We start from the raw sequence: 18,813 nt of genomic DNA on the forward strand, positions 1-18,813 counted from the left end.
GTAAACCCCTCCAGCCCCTACATCTCTTCCTATCTTCATAACCTCCTCCACCCCTACACCCCTCCCTATCTCTGTAACCTCCTCCAGACCCTACACACCTCCCTATCTTTGTAACCGTCTCCAGTCCCATACACCCCTCCCTATTTCTGTAACCTCCTCCAGCCCTACACCCCTCCCTATCTCTGTAACTTCGTCCAGCCCCTACACCCCTCCCTATCTCTGTAACTTCCTCCAGCCCCTACATCCCTCCCTATCTCCGTAACCTCCTCTAGCCCCTACACCCCTCCCTGTAAAGTCCTGACCCTGCAGTACAGACTTACACGAGGCACATGCTGAAGTCAAGGTCACTCTGGACCTGTACCTTTATTTCACAGCTCGCGAGTGCCACACTTGCCCGAGACCTGCCTTTATATACCTATGTGTCTCCTGCAAGTGCACCCTTGGTGGTAAAGTATGCTTGTGGTTCCAGGTCATCTCTAGTTACAGTCATGTATAGCATGATAAGATACAGTTATATACAGTATTGTGAGATAGAAATATAGAAACATAGAAAATAGGTGCAGGAGTAGGCCATTCGGCCCTTCGAGCCTGCACCGCCATTCAATGAGTTCATGGCTGAACATGCAACTTCAGTACCCCATTCCTGCTTTCTCGCCATACCTCTTGATCCCCCGAGTAGTAAGGACTACATCTAACTCCTTTTTGAATATATTTCATGAATTGGCCTCAACAACTTTCTGTGGTAGAGAATTCCACAGGTTCACCACTCTCTGGGTGAAGAAGTTTCTCCTCATCTCGGTCTTAAATGGCTTACCCCTTATCCTTAGACTGTGACCCCTGGTTCTGGACTTCCCCAACATTGGGAACATTCTTCCTGCATCTAACCTGTCTAAACCCGTCAGAATTTTAAACGTTTCTATGAGGTCCCCTCTCATTCTTCTGAACTCCAGTGAATACAAGCCCAGTTGATCCAGTCTTTCTTGATATGTCAGTCCCGCCATCCCGGGAATCAGTCTGGTGAACCTTCGCTGCACTCCCTCAATAGCAAGAATGTCCTTCCTCAAGTTAGGAAACCAGAACTGCACACAATACTCCAGGTGTGGCCTCACCAAGGCCCTGTACAACTGTAGTAACACCTCCCTGCCCCTGTACTCAAATCCCCTCGCAATGAAGGCCAACATGCCATTTGCTTTCTTAACCGCCTGCTGTACCTGCATGTCAACCTTCAATGATTGATGTACTATGACACCCAGGTCTTGTTGCATCTCCCCTTTTCCTAATCTGTCACCATTCAGATAATAGTCTGTCTCTTTGTTTTTACCACCAAAGTGGATAACCTCACATTTATCCACATTATACTTCATCTGCCATGCATTTGCCCACTCACCTAACCTATCCAAGTCACTCTGCAGCCTCATAGCATCCTCCTCGCAGCCCACACTGCCACCCAACTTAGTGTCATCCGCAAATTTGGAGATACTACATTTAATCCCCTCGTCTAAATCATTAATGTACAATGTAAACAGCTGGGGCCCCAGCACAGAACCTTGCGGTACCCCACTAGTCACTGCCTGCCATTCTAAAAAGTCCCCATTTACTCCTACTCTTTGCTTCCTGTCTGACAACCAGTTCTCAATCCATGACACATGACATCACCCTCCCCCAAAGTTTTATTGTCTTTGTAGATTCAGTCTCTCAGGTGGTCTACGCTCTTGCGTGGAGCGTCTTAGTTGTGGTTCAGTTGTTTGCCATGGTACCTGTTTTTCTTTCGGTGTGATTGCTGGTATCTCGCCTGGGCTGTATGTTTCGTTCAGTATGATTGCTGGTATTTCACCAGGGCTGTCTATTGAGACTGCCCTTTCCTCAGGTTGTTCCCTCTGTCTGTCCACCAGGTGTGGTGTGAGTTCCACATTGTAGTCTGCCTCTGGTTCTGCAGTGTTGTTGGTGAATCTACTTTTGACTTGGTCTACAGGCCTCCGGCAGGTTTGGCCATTGTCCATTTGTACAACCAGTAGCCTATTTCCTTCCTTGCCTGTTACTGTCCCTGCAAGCCATTTGGGACCCCGGCCATAGTTTAGCACAAACACTTTGTCCCCTATCTCATTCCACCTCCCCCTCGAATTTCGGGCCATGGTACTCAGTTAGCTTCCGGTGCTTTGCCTCAACAATTTCATGCATGTCTGGGAGGATTAATGAGAGCCTGGTCTTTAAGGTCCATTTCATCAATAGTTGCGCGGGGGGAACCCCAGTCAATGAATGCGGACGAGATCTGTATGCCAGCAGCAGTCGTGACAGGCGGCTCTGCAGCATGGGACCTTGGATTTTTAGCGTGCCTTGTTTAATGATTTGCACTGCTCGCTCCGCCTGGCCATTGGAGGCCGGCTTGAACGGTGCCGTCTTAATGTGATTTATGGCGTGGTCAACTATAAAATCTTGAAATTCTGCGCTGGTGAAGCACGGACCATTGTCACTGACCAATATGTCAGGAATTCCGTGCATTGCAAACATGGTTCTAAGGCTCTCCACAGTGGTGGAGGTGGTGCTCGAGTTTAAAATGGTGCATTCGATCCACTTTGAAAATGCATCGACGACTACGAGGAACATTTTGCCCATGAATGGGCCCACATAATCTACATGAACCCGCGACCACGGTTTGGTGGGCCAGGGCCAGGGGCTTAGGGGGGCCTCCCTGGGGGCATTACTGAGTTGGGCACAAATGGTGCACCGACGGACGCAGAGCTCCAAATCCGCGTCTATGCCAGGCCACCAGACGTGGGATCTGGCGATGGCCTTCATAAGGACGATCCCCGGGTGTTCGCGGTGGAGTTCCCGGACAAACGCCTCTCTGCCTCGCAAGGGCATAACTACTCGGCTGCCCCACATCAGGCAGTCTGCCTGTAGTGATAGTTCATGCATGCGCCTGTGGAAAGGTTTGATCGCCTCGGGGCAGGCATCGTGAGCCTCTGCCCAGTCACCGGTTAAAACGCATCTTTTGACTAAGGATAACGTGGGGTCGCTGGTCGTCCAGGCTCTGATTTGACGAGCCATCATGGGCGAACCTGTGGATTCAAAGGCATTGATTGCCATGACCATCTCACAGTCCTGTTCGTCAGACCCTTCCGTGGTCGCCAAGGGTAGCCTGCTAAGCGCGTCGGCACAGTTGTCTGTGCCTGGTCTGTCCCTTATGGTGTAGTCGTAAGACGCCAGCATGAATGCCCACCACTGAATGCGCGCCGAGGTGTTGGCGTTTATTGCCTTGCTCTCGGATAGCAGGGACGTGAGGGGTTTGTGGTCGGTTTCTAACGCGAACTTTGCCCCGAAAAGTTATTGGTGCATCTTTTTGACACCGTACACGCACACGATCGCCTCCTTCGCAACCATACCGTACCCGCACTCCACCCGCGAAAGTGACCTGGAGGCATAAGCAATGGGTTGTAATTTACCCGCATCATTGACATGTTGTAAAACGCACCCGTCCCCGTACGCTGACGCATCACATGTAAGAACTAGCTTTTTACCTGGGTCAAAAAAGGCGAAACACTGTTGGAACATAGAAGGTTGCGTAGCTTATTGAAGGCGCGTTCTTGGGCGTCCCCCCAAAACCAATCGCACCCCTTTCTGAGTAGCATGTGGAGAGGCTCCAGCAGCGTGCTCAAGTTCTGCATAAAGTTCCCAAAGTAATTGAGTAACCCGAGAAAGGCGCACAGTTCTGAGACATTCCGGGGTATGGGTGCCAGGCGAATCGCTTCGGTTTTGGACTCTGTTGGGCAGATTCCACCAGCGGCAATCCTTCTGCCCAAAAATTCAACCTCGGGCGCGAGAAACAGACACTTCGATTTCTTAACTCTTAGGCCTACCCGATCCAATTGACTTACTACTTCCTCCAAATTGCGGAGATGGCAGTCGGTGTCTCTGCCCGTGATGAGTATGTCATTTTGAAGCACAACCGTCCCTGGGATGGACTTGAGCAGACTCTCCATGTTGCGCTGGAATATAGCAGCTGCCGACCTGATGCCGAATGGGCATCGATTGTACATAAAAAGGCCTCGATGTGTGTTGATGGTGGTGAGTAGCTTAGACTCTTCGGTCAGTTCTTGTGTCATACACGCAGATGTGAGGTCTAGTTTCGAGAAAAGTTTTCCTCCAGCCAATGTGGCAAATAGGTCCTCCACTCTGGGCAGCGGGTATTGGTCCTGCAGGGAGACTCTGTTTATGGTAGACTTGTAATCCCCACGGATTTGTACGGATCCATCAAGCTTCATGACGGGGACAATGGGACTTGCCCAGTCGCTAAATTCCACGGGTGAGATAATGCCTTCCCGCAGAAGCTGGTCCAGTTCATGTTCAATCTTTTCCCTCATCACATAAGGCACAGCTCTAGCCTGTGATGGACCGGTGATGGACCGGTCTAGCATCCTGTGTGATGTAGATTTTAACTTTAGCCCCTTTGAAGGTGCCCACACCTGGATGAAAGAGATGCTAAAAACGACTTAGAACTGTTGAGCAGGAGGTCCGTTCCTCTGACGACATGACGTGATCATCATCCCATTTCCAATTTAGTTTTGCCAGCCAGCTTCTCCCCAACAGTGCTGGGAGATCTCCGGGGACAATCCACAGGGGAAGTCGGTTCACCGTCCCTTTGTGTGTGACTGAGAGCATGGCGCTGCCAAGGACTGCGATGATTTCTTTGGTATAGGTCCTTAGTTTGGTGTCGATCCTTGTGAGTTTTGGTCTGTTGCTTTTGTGCGGCCACAGCTGTTCAAATTGTTGGACGCTCATGAGACATTGACTAACTCCTGTGTCCAGTTCCATGTTGATGGGTATCCCGTTGAGTAGGACCCTCATAATTATTGGAGGCGTCTTGTTGTAAGAACAGTGGACATTGATCGTGTTGACCCTCTGTACCCCGACGTCCCGGGTACTGTCCCCACCGTCTTCTGGTCCGCTTTTCGACCCTTCTGATTCGTATACCAGCCGAGCTGCTGTTTTTCTGCACATGCGAGCCAGATGCCCTGTATAGTTGCAGTTTCTGCAAATAGCATGCTGAAATCGACACCCCCTTGTTGAGTGCCTTCCCCCACATCTCCAGCACAGACCACTTCCATTGTTTCCGAAGGACGAGCTGCATCTGGCTGATCTCTCTTGAGCTTCTCTCAGTCTGTAGTTGATTGCTCGCATTGTGGGTTGATGAGGTGTGAATGGTCGTTCATGTGGCCCTTGATGGCTTCTGGCGCCACTGCCTGCTGTTGAAGGCCTGCTCTCCTGCCTTTGTCTGTGTATGGGGGTAGTGGCTCGTTTCACTCTGTGAACCCCTTGTTCCGATGTTTCGGTAGTTGTCGTACCCACAGTGTAGATCAACCTCGTTTCTTCTTCTCTTGCCAAGAATGTCTGTGCGTCCAGTGCTGCTGCCTCTAGGGTCAAGTTCTTGGTCTCTATGAGCTTTTGGAATATGCCTGTGTGGTCTATTCCTTCAATAAAAAGGTCTCTCAGTACTTCGGAGAATTCACATAAACTAGCCAGCCTCCGAAGTTCCGCCACAAAGTCAGGTATGCTCTGGCCCACACAGCATCTGTAGTTGTAGAACTTGTGTCTGGCCATGTGTAGGCTGCTCGCTGGCTTCAGGTGGTCTCTCACCAGTGTGCTCAACTCCTCAAACGACTTGCTTATTGGTTTCTTGGGTGTCAGCAGGTCCTTCATTAAGGCGTATGTTTTCGAGCCACAGCTGGTCAAGAGATGGGCTCTTCTCTTGTCTGCCTTATCATTGCCCAACTAGTCTTTGGTTACAAAGCTTTGCTGGAGCCTTTCTATAAAGTCCTCCCAATTGTCTCCAGCATTGTATTTCTCATCTGAGCCATTGGTCGCCATTCTGTGGATTCTGTGATCCCGTAACTCGTCGCCACTGTAAAGTCCTGTCCCTGCAGTACAGACTTACATGAAGCACATGCTGAAGTCAAGTTCACTCTGGACCTGCACCTTTATTTCACAGCTCTCGAGTGCCACACTTGCCTGAGACCTGCCTTTATATGGAACAGGTATGCAGTGTCTCCTGCAAGTGCACCCCTGGTGGTAAAGTATGCTTGTGGATACAGGTCATCTCTGGTTACAGTCATGTATAGCATGGTAAGATACAGTTATATAAAGTAGTGTGAGATACTCCCTATCTCTGTAATCTCCTCCAGCCCCTAAACCACTCCCTATCTCTGTAACCTCCTCCAGCCCCTACACCCCTCCTTATCTCTGTAACCTCCTCCAGCCATACACCCCTCCCTATCTCTGTAACCTCCTCCAGCCCCTACACCCCTCCCTATCTCTGTAACCTCCTCCAGCCCAACACCCCTTCCTATCTCTGTAACCCGCTCCAGTCCCTACACCCCTCCCTATCTCTGTAACCTCCTCCAGCCCGACACCGCTCCCTATCTCTGTAACCCCCTCCAGCCCGACACCCCTCTGACTGAACTCTCCACTCCTCTGACTTTGACCTCTGTGCATTTCCCCCTTTCCCCAAAAGCCAAGCTCTGGAATTCCACCTTCTATGATGTAACTGAGTGGCGGAGCAGACTCGAATGGCAGAATGGCCCACTCCTGCTCCTGTGTTCTCCTTTAAAAGCAACAACTACTGATTGTTCTACATTAAAAGCAATACAAATACAATGTCCCAAAGTGCTTAACAGAGTGTAATTAGTCAAAAATCAACACCAAGCCAAACAAGGAGATACTTTGGCAGGTGACCAAAAGCTTGGTCAAAGAGATAGGTTTCAAGGAGCATGGTACAGGTGGATATAGCAGTAAAGAAGTGGCGAGGTTTAGGGAGGGAGTTCCAGAGCTTGGGGCCCAGGTGGCTGGAGGGACGGCCACCAATGGTGGAGCGATTGAAATCGGGGATGCGCAAGAGGCCAAATTTGAAGAAAGGGAGGGGCGAGGCCATGAAAAATTCTAAACTCGAGGCTGAGACTTTTAAATTTGCTGGACCAAGAACCAATGTAGGGGTGATGGGAGAACGAGACTTGGTGCGAGTTAGAACGTGGGCTGCAGAACTTTAATGAGCTCAAGTTTATGGAGGTTGCAATGTAAGGAAATATTAATTTTGTCGGGTATTTGGAGGGTTTTGCAGTGAAAGGGTTAAATGACTCAGGCTACAGGTGGATTGCTTTTTGACCAAATGCTGCAGGCAGAGATTGGCCAGTGGCTGGAGTGGTGTAAAGGTTGTAAAACCTGCACATGGGTGCCCAGGGAACAAAAACAACAGTTGGTGATTGGTGGACATTTGCTGCATAAAGGCGAAGAGAGAGAGAAAAGGAAGGGTGTATAGAAGAGAATCTTGTAGAAAACTGTAAAGAGAGCAGCGAGATAGGTGAATGAAGCAGAAGGGACTGGGAATGGCATCACATCTTCTACCCAAAGAAGAACTGCATGGTGGGAGGCCGGCCAGGTGAGCGTTGGAATAGTCATGTCTGGAGGTAACAAAGGCATGGATCAGGGCTTCAGCAGCAAATGGGCTGAGGCAGGTTGGAGACGGGTGATGTTACGGAGGCAGAAGGAGCTCGTCTTTGTGACGGAGTGGATGTGAGGTTGGAAGATCAGCTCAAGGTTAAATAGGACATTGAATTTGAAAACAGTATTAGCTGTGCATTGGGTGTGACAGTATTGGGTGTGGCAGTATAGGGTGTGGCACTCTTGGGTGTGGCAGTATTGGTGGTGGCAGCAGAATTAGTGGTGGCAGTATTAGTGGTAGAAGTATTAGTCGTGGCAGTATTAGTGGTGGCAGTGTTAGTGGTGGCAGTATTAGTGGTAGCAGTATTAATGGTGGCAGTATTAGTGGTGGCGTATTAATGGTGGCAGTGTTAGTGGTGGCAGTATTAGTGGTGGCAGCATTAGTGGTGGCAGTATTAGTGGTGGCAGTATTAGTGGAGCAGTATTAGTGGTAGCAGTATTAGTGATGACAGTATTAGTGGTAGCAGTATTAATGGTGGCAGAATTAGTGGTAGCAGTATTAGTGGTAGCAGTAATAGTGGTGGCAGTATTAGTGGTGGCGGTATTGGTGTTAACAATATTCATGCAGCAGTATTAGTGGTAGTAGAATTAGTGTTGGCAGTATTAGTGGTGGCATTATTAGTATTGGCAGTATTAGTGTTGGCAGTATTGGTGGAAGCAGTATTAGTGGTGTCAGTATTAGTGGTGGCAGTAATAGCGGTGACAGTATTGGTGGTGGCAGTATTAGTGGTGGCAGTATTGATGGTGGCGGTATTAGTGGTGGCGGTATTGGTGGAAGCAGTATTAGTGGTAGCAGTATTAGTGGTGGCAGTATTGGTGGTAGCAGTATTAGTGGTGGCAGTATTAGTGGTGGCAGTATTAGCGGTGGCAGTATTAGTGGTGGCAGTATTAGTGCTGGCAGTATTAGTGGTGGCGGTATTGGTGGTGGTGGTATTGGTGTTAACAGTATTCATGCAGCAGTATTAGTGGTAGTAGAATTAGTGTTGACAGTATTAGTGGTGGCATTATTAGTATTGGCAGTATTAGTGTTGGCAGTATTCGTGGTGACAGTATTAGTGGTGGCAGCATTAGTGATGGCAGTATTACTGGTTGCAATATTAGCGGTTGCAGTATTAGTGGTATCAGTATTAGTGGTGTCAGTATTAGTGTTGGCAGTATTAGTGGGGGCAGTATTAGTGGTAGCAGTATTAGTGGCGGCAGCATTATTGGTGGCAGCATTAATAGTGGCAGTATTAGTGGTGGCAGTATTAGCGGTAGCAGTATTAGTGGTACAGTATTAGTGCTGGCAGTATTAGTGGTGGCACTATTAGTGGTAGTAGTATTAGTGTTGGCTGTATTAGTTGTGGCAGTATAGGTGGTAGCAGTAATCGTGGTTGAAGTATTAGTTGTGGCAGTATTGGTGGTGGCAGTATTAGTGTGGCAGTATTAGTGGTGGAAGTATTAGTGGTGGCAGTATTAATGATGGCAGTATTAGTGATAGCAGTCTTAGTGGTGGCAGTATTAGTTGTAGCAGTATTTGTGGTAGCAGTATTAGTGGTGGCAGTATTAGTGGTAGCAGAATTAGACGTGGCAGTTTTAGTGGTGGCATTATTAGTAGTGGCAGCATTAGTTGGAGCAATATTAGTGGTAGCAGTATTAGTGGTGGCAGTATTAGTGGTGGCAGTATTAGTGGTGGCAGTATTAGTGGTACAGTATTAGTGCTGGCAGTATTATTGGTGGCACTATTAGTGGTGGCAGTATTAGTGGTAGCAGTATTCGTGGTGGCAGTATTAGTAGCGGCAGGATTAGTGGTGGCGGTATTGGTGGTAGCAGTATTAGTCGTAGTAGTATTAGTGGTGGCAGTATTCGTGGTAGTAATGTTAGTGGTGGCAGCCTTAGTGTTCGCAGCATTAGTGGAGCATTATTGGTGGTGGCAGTATTAATGGTGACAGTATTAGCGGCAGCAGTATTAGTGGCGGCAATATTAGTGGTGGCAGTATTAGTGGTGGCAGTATTAGTGGTGGCAGTATTAGTATTGGCAGTATTAGTGTTGGCAGTATTGGTGGAAGCAGTATTAGTGGTTGCAGTATTAGTGGTGGCAGTATTAGTGGTGGCAGTATTAGTGATGGCAGTTTTAGTAGTGGCAGTATTAGTGTTGGCAGTATTGGTGGAAGCAGTATTAGTGGTTGCAGTATTAGTGGTGGCAGTATTAGTGGTGGCAGTATTAGTGATGGCAGTTTTAGTAGTGGCAGCATTAGTGGGGGCAGTATTAGTGGTAGCAGTATTCGTGGTGGCAGTATTACTCGTGGCAATATTAGCGGTTGCAATATTAGTGGTGTCAGTATTAGTGGTGTCAGTATTAGTGTTGGCAGTATTAGTGGGGGCAGTATTACTGGTAGCAGTATTAGTGGTGGCAGCATTAGTGGTGGCAGCATTAATGGTGGCAGTATTAGTGGTGGCAGTATTAGTGGTAGCAGTATTAGTGGTACAGTATTAGTGCTGGCAGTATTAGTGGTGGCACTATTAGTGGTAGTAGTATTAGTGGTGGCAGTATTTGTGGTGGCATTATTAGTGTTGGCTGTATTAGTTGTGGCAGTATAGGTGGTCGCAGTAATCGTGGTTGAAGTATTAGTTGTGGCAGTATTAGTGCTGGCAGTATTAGTGTGGCAGTATTAGTGGTGGAAGTATTAGTGGTGGCAGTATTAATGATGGCAGTATTAGTGGTAGCATTATTACTGGTGGCAGTATTAATGGTGGCAGTATTAGTGGTGGCAGTATTAATGGTACAGTATTAGTGCTGGCAGTATTCGTGGTGGCAGTATTAGTAGCGGCAGGATTAGTGGTGGCGGTATTGGTGGTAGCAGTATTGGTGGTAGCAGTATTAGTCATAGCAGTATTAGTGGTGGCAGTATTAGTGGTGGCAGTATTCGTGGTGGCATTATTAGTGTTGGCTGTATTAGTTGTGGCAGTATAGGTGGTAGCAGTATTCATAGTAGCAGTATTAGTGGTGGCAGTATTAGTGGTAGCAGTATTAGTGGCAGCAATATTAGTGGTGGCAGTATTAATGGTGACAGTATTAGTGGCAGCAGTATTAGTGGCAGCAATATTGGTGGTGGCAGTATTAGTGGTGGCAGTATTAGCGGTGGCAGTATTACCGGTGGCAGTATTAGTGGTGGCAGTATTAGCGGTGGCAGTATTAGTGGTGGCAGTATTAGTGGTGGCAGTATTAGTGGTAGCATTATTAGTGGTGGCAGTATTGGCGGTGGCAGTATTGGTGGCAACAGTATTAGTGGTGGCAGTATTAGTGGTGGTGGTATTAGTGATGGCAGTATTAGTGGTGGCAGCATTAGTGGGGGCAGTATTAGTGGTAGCAGTATTAGTGGTGGCAGTATTAGTGGTAGCAGAATTAGAGGTGGCAGTTTTAGTGGTGGCATTATTAGTAGTGGCAGCATTAGTTGGAGCATTATTAGTGGTAGCAGTATTAGTGGTAGCAGTATTACTGGTGGCAGTATTAATGGTGGCAGTATTAGTGCTGGCAGTATTAGTGCTGGCAGTATTATTGGTGGCACTATTAGTGGTGACAGTATTAGTGGTGGCAGTATTAGTGTTAGCAGTATTAGTGGTGGCACTATTAGTGGTGGCAGTATTAATGGTGGCAGTATTAGTGATGGCAGCATTAGTGGTAGCATTATTAGTGGTAGCAGTATTAGTGGTGGCAGTATTAGTGGTGGCCGTATTAGTGGTGGTAGCATTAGTGGTGGCAGCATTAGTGGTGGCAGTATTAGTGGTGGCAGTATTAGTGGTAGCATTATTAGTGGTGGCAGTATTAGTGGTGGCAGTATTAGTGGTGGCAGTATTAGTGGTAGCAGTATTAGTGGAGCAGTATTAGTGGAGCAGTATTGTGGTGGAAGTATTAGTGGTGGCAGCATTAGTGGTGGCAGTGTTAGTGGAGCAGTATTGTGGTGGAAGTATTAATGGAGCAGTATTTGTGGTGGCAGTATTAGTTGTGGCATTATTAGTGCTGGCAGTATTAGTGGTGACAGTATTAGTGGTGGCAGTATTCGTGGTGACAGTATTAGTTGTATCAGTGTTAGTGGTGGTAGTATTAGTGGTGGCAGCATTAGTGATGGCAGTATTCGTGCTGACAGTATTAATGGTGGCAGCATTAGAGGTGGCAGCATTAGAGGTGGCAGCATTAGTGATGGCAATATTAGTGCTGGCACTATTAGCGGCGGCAGTATTAGTGGTGGCAGTATTAGTGGTGGTAGTATTGGTGGTAGCAGTATTAGCAGTGGCAGTATTAATGGTAGCAGTATTAGTCATGGCAGTATTAGTGCTAGCAGTATTACTGGTGGCAGTATTAGAGGTGAATGTATTAGTGGTAGCAGTACTAGTGGTGGCAGAATTAGTGGTGGCAGTATTAGTGATGGCAGTATTAGTGATGGCAGTATTAGTGCTGGCAGTATTAGTGGTAGCACTGTTAGTGGTAGCAGTATTAGTGATGGCAGTATTAGTGGTGGCAGTATTAGTGTGGCAGTATTAGTGGTAGCAGTACTAGTTGTAGCAGTATTAGTGGTGGTAGTATTAGTGGTGGCAATATTAGTGATAGCAGTATTAGTGGTAGCAGTATTAGTGGTGGCAGTATTATTGTTCGCAGCATTAATGGAGCATTATTGGTGGCAGCAGTATTAATGATGACAGTATTAGTGGCAGCAGTATTAGTGGTGGCAGTATTAGTTGTAGCAGTATTAGTGGTGGCAGTATTAGTGGTAGCAATATTAGTGGTGGCAGTATTAGTGGTGATGCTATTGGTGGTAACAGTATTGGTGGTAGCACTATTCGTGTAGCAGTATTCGTGGTAGTAGTATTAATCATGGCAGTATTAGTGGTGGCAGTATTAGTGGTGGCAGTATTAGTTGTAGCAGTATTAGTGGTGGCAGTATTAGTGGTAGCAGTATTAGTGGTAGCAGTATTAGTGGCGGCAGTATTAGTGGAGCAATATTGTGGTGGAAGTATTAATGGAATGTATTTGTGGTGGCAGTATTAGTGGTGGCAATATTAGTTGTGGCATTATTAGTGGTGGCAGTATTAGTGGAGCAGTATTGTGGTGGCAGTATTAGTGGAGCAGTAGTAGTGGCGGCATTATTAATGGTGGCAGTATTAGTGGTAGAAGTATTTGTGGTGGCAGTATTAGTGGTGGCAGCATTAGTGGAGCATTACTGGTGGTAGCATTATTAGTGGCAGCAGTATTAATGTTGACAGTATTAGTGGCAGCAGTATTAGTGGCGGCAGTATTAGTGGTGGCAGTATTAGTGGTGGCAGTATTAGTGGTGGTAGTATTAGTGGTAGCAGTATTAGTGGTAGCAGTATTAGTAGTGGCATTATTGGTGGTAGCAGCATTAGTGGTGGCAGTATTAGTGGTGGCAGTATTAGTGGTGACGGTATTGGTGGTAACAGTATTGGTGGTAGCAGATTTCGTGTAGCAGTATTCGTGGTAGTAGTATTAGTCATGGCAGTATTAGTGGTGGCATTATAAGTGTTGGCAGTATTAGTGGTGGCAGTATTAGTGATGGCAGTACTTGTGCTGACAGTATTAGTGGTGGCAGTATTAGAGGTGGCAGCATTAGAGGTGGCAGCATTAGTGATCGCAATATTAGTTCTGGCACTATTAGTGGTGACAGTATTAGTGGTGGCGGTATTAGTGGTGGCAGTATTAGTGGTGGCGGTAATAGTGGTGGCAGTATTGGTGGTAGCAGTATTAGCAGTGGCAGTATTAATGGTAGCAGTATTAGTGCTAGCAGTATTACTGGTAGCAGTATTAGTGGTGAATGTATTAGTGGTAGCAGTATTAGTGGTGGCAGAATTAGTGGTGGCAGTATTAGTGATGGCAGTATTAGTGATGGCAGTATTAGTGCTGGCAGTATTAGTGGTAGCACTGTTAGTGGTAGCAGTATTAGTGGTGGCAGTGTTAGTGGTGGCAGTATTAGTGAAGGCAGTATTAGTGGTGGCAGTATTAGTGTGGCAGTATTAGTGGTAGCAATATTAGTTGTAGCAGTATTAGTGGTGGTAGTATTAGTCGTGGCAATATTAGTGGTAGCAGTATTAGTGGTAGCAGTATTAGTGGTGGCAGTATTATTGTTTGCAGCATTAATGGAGCATTATTGGTGGTCGCAGTATTAGTGGCGGCAGTATTAATGATGACAGTATTAGTGGCAGCAGTATTAGTGGTGGCAGTATTAGTTGTAGCAGTATTAGTGGTGGCAGTATTAGTGGTAGCAGTATTAGTGGTAGCAGTATTAGTAGTGGCATTATTGGTGGTAGCAGCATTAGTGGTGGCAGTATTAGTGGTGGCACTATTAGTGGTGATGTTATTGGTGGTAACAGTATTGGTGGTAGCAGTATTCATGTAGCAGTATTCGTGGTAGTAGTATTAATCATGGCAGTATTAGTGGTGGCAGTATTAGTGGTGGCAGTATTAGTTGTAGCAGTATTAGTGGTGGCAGTATTAGTGGTAGCAGTATTAGTTGTAGCAGTATTTGTGGTAGCAGCATTAGTGGTGGCAGTATTAGTGGAGCAGTATTGTGGTGGAAGTATTAATGAAGCAGTATTTGTGGTGCAGTATTAGTGGTGGCAATATTAGTTGTGGCATTATTAGTGGTGGCAGTATTCGTGGAGCAGTATTGTGGCGGCAGTATTAGTGGAGCAGTAGTAGTGGCGGCATTATTAGTGGTGGCAGTATTAGTGCTGGTAGTATTAGTGATAGAAGTATTGGTGGTGGCTGTATTAGTGGTGGCAGTATTAGTGGAGCATTATTGGTGGTAGCATTATTAGTGGCGGCAGTATTAATGGTGACAATATTAGTGGCAGCAGTATTAGTGGTGGCAGTATTGGTGGTGGCAGTATTAGTGGTGGCAGTATTAGTTGTAGCAGTATTAGTGGTGGTAGTATTAGTGGTAGCAGTATTAGTGGTAGCAGTATTAGTAGTGGCATTATTGGTGGTGGCAGTATTAGTGGTGATGGTATTGGTGGTAACAGTTTTGGTGGTAGCAGTATTCGTGTAGCAGTATTCGTGGTAGTAGTATTAGTCATGGCAGTATTAGTGGTGGCATTATTAGTGTTGGCAGTATTAGTTGTGGCGGTATTGGTGGTAGCAGTATTAGTGGTTGCAGAATTAGTGCTGGCAGTGTTAGTGGTGGCAGTATTAGTGGTGGCAGTATTAGTGATGGCAGTATTAGAGGTGGCAGCAATAGTGATGGCAATATTAGTGCTGGCACTATTAGCATCGGCAGTATTAGTGGTGGCAGTATTAGTGGTGGCGGTATTAGTGGTGGCAGTATTAGTGGTGGCGGTATTAGTGGTGGCAGTATTGGTGGTAGCAGTATTAGCAGTGGCAGTATTAATGGTAGCAGTATTAGTCATGGCAATATTAGTGCTAGCAGTATTACTGGTGGCAGTATTAGTGGTGAATGTATTAGTGGTAGCAGTATTCGTGGTGGCAGAATTAGTGATGGCAGTATTAATGCTGGCAGTATTAGTGGTAGCACTGTTAGTGGTAGCAGTATTAGTGGTGGCAGTATTAATGATGGCAGTATTAGTGATAGCAGTCTTAGTGGTGGCAGTATTAGTTGTAGCAGTATTTGTGGTAGCAGTATTAGTGGTGGCAGTATTAGTGGTGAATGTATTAGTGGTAGCAGTATTCGTGGTGGCAGAATTAGTGATGGCAGTATTAATGCTGGCAGTATTAGTGGTAGCACTGTTAGTGGTAGCAGTATTAGTGGTGGCAGTATTAATGATGGCAGTATTAGTGATAGCAGTCTTAGTGGTGGCAGTATTAGTTGTAGCAGTATTTGTGGTAGCAGTATTAGTGGTGGCAGTATTAGTGGTAGCAGAATTAGACGTGGCAGTTTTAGTGGTGGCATTATTAGTAGTGGCAGCATTAGTTGGAGCAATATTAGTGGTAGCAGTATTAGTGGTGGCAGTATTAGTGGTGGCAGTATTAGTGGTGGCAGTATTAGTGGTACAGTATTAGTGCTGGCAGTATTATTGGTGGCACTATTAGTGGTGGCAGTATTAGTGGTAGCAGTATTCGTGGTGGCAGTATTAGTAGCGGCAGGATTAGTGGTGGCGGTATTGGTGGTAGCAGTATTAGTCGTAGTAGTATTAGTGGTGGCAGTATTCGTGGTAGTAATGTTAGTGGTGGCAGCCTTAGTGTTCGCAGCATTAGTGGAGCATTATTGGTGGTGGCAGTATTAATGGTGACAGTATTAGCGGCAGCAGTATTAGTGGCGGCAATATTAGTGGTGGCAGTATTAGTGGTGGCAGTATTAGTGGTGGCAGTATTAGTATTGGCAGTATTAGTGTTGGCAGTATTGGTGGAAGCAGTATTAGTGGTTGCAGTATTAGTGGTGGCAGTATTAGTGGTGGCAGTATTAGTGATGGCAGTTTTAGTAGTGGCAGTATTAGTGTTGGCAGTATTGGTGGAAGCAGTATTAGTGGTTGCAGTATTAGTGGTGGCAGTATTAGTGGTGGCAGTATTAGTGATGGCAGTTTTAGTAGTGGCAGCATTAGTGGGGGCAGTATTAGTGGTAGCAGTATTCGTGGTGGCAGTATTACTCGTGGCAATATTAGCGGTTGCAATATTAGTGGTGTCAGTATTAGTGGTGTCAGTATTAGTGTTGGCAGTATTAGTGGGGGCAGTATTACTGGTAGCAGTATTAGTGGTGGCAGCATTAGTGGTGGCAGCATTAATGGTGGCAGTATTAGTGGTGGCAGTATTAGTGGTAGCAGTATTAGTGGTACAGTATTAGTGCTGGCAGTATTAGTGGTGGCACTATTAGTGGTAGTAGTATTAGTGGTGGCAGTATTTGTGGTGGCATTATTAGTGTTGGCTGTATTAGTTGTGGCAGTATAGGTGGTCGCAGTAATCGTGGTTGAAGTATTAGTTGTGGCAGTATTAGTGCTGGCAGTATTAGTGTGGCAGTATTAGTGGTGGAAGTATTAGTGGTGGCAGTATTAATGATGGCAGTATTAGTGGTAGCATTATTACTGGTGGCAGTATTAATGGTGGCAGTATTAGTGGTGGCAGTATTAATGGTACAGTATTAGTGCTGGCAGTATTCGTGGTGGCAGTATTAGTAGCGGCAGGATTAGTGGTGGCGGTATTGGTGGTAGCAGTATTGGTGGTAGCAGTATTAGTCATAGCAGTATTAGTGGTGGCAGTATTAGTGGTGGCAGTATTCGTGGTGGCATTATTAGTGTTGGCTGTATTAGTTGTGGCAGTATAGGTGGTAGCAGTATTCATAGTAGCAGTATTAGTGGTGGCAGTATTAGTGGTAGCAGTATTAGTGGCAGCAATATTAGTGGTGGCAGTATTAATGGTGACAGTATTAGTGGCAGCAGTATTAGTGGCAGCAATATTGGTGGTGGCAGTATTAGTGGTGGCAGTATTAGCGGTGGCAGTATTACCGGTGGCAGTATTAGTGGTGGCAGTATTAGCGGTGGCAGTATTAGTGGTGGCAGTATTAGTGGTGGCAGTATTAGTGGTAGCATTATTAGTGGTGGCAGTATTGGCGGTGGCAGTATTGGTGGCAACAGTATTAGTGGTGGCAGTATTAGTGGTGGTGGTATTAGTGATGGCAGTATTAGTGGTGGCAGCATTAGTGGGGGCAGTATTAGTGGTAGCAGTATTAGTGGTGGCAGTATTAGTGGTAGCAGAATTAGAGGTGGCAGTTTTAGTGGTGGCATTATTAGTAGTGGCAGCATTAGTTGGAGCATTATTAGTGGTAGCAGTATTAGTGGTAGCAGTATTACTGGTGGCAGTATTAATGGTGGCAGTATTAGTGCTGGCAGTATTAGTGCTGGCAGTATTATTGGTGGCACTATTAGTGGTGACAGTATTAGTGGTGGCAGTATTAGTGTTAGCAGTATTAGTGGTGGCACTATTAGTGGTGGCAGTATTAATGGTGGCAGTATTAGTGATGGCAGCATTAGTGGTAGCATTATTAGTGGTAGCAGTATTAGTGGTGGCAGTATTAGTGGTGGCCGTATTAGTGGTGGTAGCATTAGTGGTGGCAGCATTAGTGGTGGCAGTATTAGTGGTGGCAGTATTAGTGGTAGCATTATTAGTGGTGGCAGTATTAGTGGTGGCAGTATTAGTGGTGGCAGTATTAGTGGTAGCAGTATTAGTGGAGCAGTATTAGTGGAGCAGTATTGTGGTGGAAGTATTAGTGGTGGCAGCATTAGTGGTGGCAGTGTTAGTGGAGCAGTATTGTGGTGGAAGTATTAATGGAGCAGTATTTGTGGTGGCAGTATTAGTTGTGGCATTATTAGTGCTGGCAGTATTAGTGGTGACAGTATTAGTGGTGGCAGTATTCGTGGTGACAGTATTAGTTGTATCAGTGTTAGTGGTGGTAGTATTAGTGGTGGCAGCATTAGTGATGGCAGTATTCGTGCTGACAGTATTAATGGTGGCAGCATTAGAGGTGGCAGCATTAGAGGTGGCAGCATTAGTGATGGCAATATTAGTGCTGGCACTATTAGCGGCGGCAGTATTAGTGGTGGCAGTATTAGTGGTGGTAGTATTGGTGGTAGCAGTATTAGCAGTGGCAGTATTAATGGTAGCAGTATTAGTCATGGCAGTATTAGTGCTAGCAGTATTACTGGTGGCAGTATTAGAGGTGAATGTATTAGTGGTAGCAGTACTAGTGGTGGCAGAATTAGTGGTGGCAGTATTAGTGATGGCAGTATTAGTGATGGCAGTATTAGTGCTGGCAGTATTAGTGGTAGCACTGTTAGTGGTAGCAGTATTAGTGATGGCAGTATTAGTGGTGGCAGTATTAGTGTGGCAGTATTAGTGGTAGCAGTACTAGTTGTAGCAGTATTAGTGGTGGTAGTATTAGTGGTGGCAATATTAGTGATAGCAGTATTAGTGGTAGCAGTATTAGTGGTGGCAGTATTATTGTTCGCAGCATTAATGGAGCATTATTGGTGGCAGCAGTATTAATGATGACAGTATTAGTGGCAGCAGTATTAGTGGTGGCAGTATTAGTTGTAGCAGTATTAGTGGTGGCAGTATTAGTGGTAGCAATATTAGTGGTGGCAGTATTAGTGGTGATGCTATTGGTGGTAACAGTATTGGTGGTAGCACTATTCGTGTAGCAGTATTCGTGGTAGTAGTATTAATCATGGCAGTATTAGTGGTGGCAGTATTAGTGGTGGCAGTATTAGTTGTAGCAGTATTAGTGGTGGCAGTATTAGTGGTAGCAGTATTAGTGGTAGCAGTATTAGTGGCGGCAGTATTAGTGGAGCAATATTGTGGTGGAAGTATTAATGGAATGTATTTGT

The sequence above is a fragment of the Pristiophorus japonicus genome, chromosome 17, assembly GCF_044704955.1.
Source record: "Pristiophorus japonicus isolate sPriJap1 chromosome 17, sPriJap1.hap1, whole genome shotgun sequence".
Lineage (NCBI taxonomy): Eukaryota > Metazoa > Chordata > Chondrichthyes > Pristiophoridae > Pristiophorus > Pristiophorus japonicus.